This window comes from Arachis hypogaea, chromosome 20 (genome assembly GCF_003086295.3).
Source record: "Arachis hypogaea cultivar Tifrunner chromosome 20, arahy.Tifrunner.gnm2.J5K5, whole genome shotgun sequence".
Lineage (NCBI taxonomy): Eukaryota > Viridiplantae > Streptophyta > Magnoliopsida > Fabales > Fabaceae > Arachis > Arachis hypogaea.
Genome location: NC_092055.1, coordinates 40187365 through 40188516, shown reverse-complemented (window position 1 = coordinate 40188516; position 1152 = coordinate 40187365). Strand labels below are relative to the sequence as shown.

The 1152-nt window shown below is 40.6% G+C and overlaps 1 non-coding gene across 1 annotated transcript; it reads left to right on the top strand.

The window, feature by feature from the left end:
- Window positions 1-748: 748 nt before the first annotated feature.
- On the top strand, window positions 749-856 carry LOC112787058 (small nucleolar RNA R71). Its single transcript, XR_003194494.1, has one exon. It is a non-coding gene; the product is annotated as a small nucleolar RNA R71 (small nucleolar RNA).
- Window positions 857-1152: the final 296 nt, after the last annotated feature.

The following is a 1152-nucleotide window of genomic DNA, read 5'->3' as shown; positions in this document are numbered from 1 at the left end:
CAATGGCCTTGCACTCTCCTTTTGGATTCTCTTCTGTATTACTTGGGAGAGTACTAGGAGGGATTTTAGTGATCCTTTTACTCAGCTGGCCCACTAGTACTTCCAGATTTCTAATGGAAGATCTTGTTTCATTCATGAAACTTACAGTAGCCTTAGATAGATCAGAGACTAAGTTTGCCAAATTAGAAGTATTTTGTTTAGAGTCCTCTGTCTGTTGCTGAGTGGATGATGGAAAAGGTTTATTATTGCTAAACCTGTTTCTTCCACCATTATTAAAGCCTTGTTGAGGCTTTTGATCCTTCCATGAGAAATTTGGATGATTTCTCCATGATGAGTTATAGGTGTTTCCATAAGGTTCACCTAAGTAATTCACCTCTGCTATTGCAGGGTTCTCAGGATCATAAGCTTCTTCTTCATAAGAAGCCTCTTGAGTACTGTTGGATGCAGCTTGCACTCCATTCAGACTCTGAGAGATCATATTGACTTGCTGAGTCAATATTTTATTCTGAGCCAATATGGCATTCAGAGTATCAACTTCAAGAACTCCCTTCTTCATAGGCGTCCCATTACTCACAGGATTCCTTTCAGAAGTGTACATGAACTGGTTATTAGCAACCATGTCAATGAGTTCTTGAGCTTCTGCAGGCATTTTCTTTAGGTGAATGGATCCACCTGCAGAAGTGTCCAGTGACATCTTTGATAGCTCAGATAAACCATCATAGAATATATCCAGGATGGTCCCTTCTGAAAGCATGTCAGAAGGACACTTTTTGGTCAACTGTTTGTATCTTTCCCAAGCTTCATAGAGGGATTCACCTTCTTTCTGTCTGAAGGTTTGAACTTCAGCTCTAAGCTTGCTCAGCTTTTGAGGAGGAAAGTACATGGCTAAGAAAGCCGTGACCAGCTTACCCCAAGAGTTCAGGCTGTCTTTGGGTTGAGAATCCAACCATAATCTAGCTCTGTCTCTTACAGCAAAAGGGAAAAGCATGAGCCTATATACTTCAGGATCTACTCCATTAGTCTTAACAGTATCACATATCTGCAAGAATTCAGTTAGGAACTGAAAAGGATCTTCAGATGGAAGTCCATGAAACTTGCAGTTCTGCTGCATCAGAGAAACTAATTGAGGTTTCAGCTCAAAGTTGTTTGCTC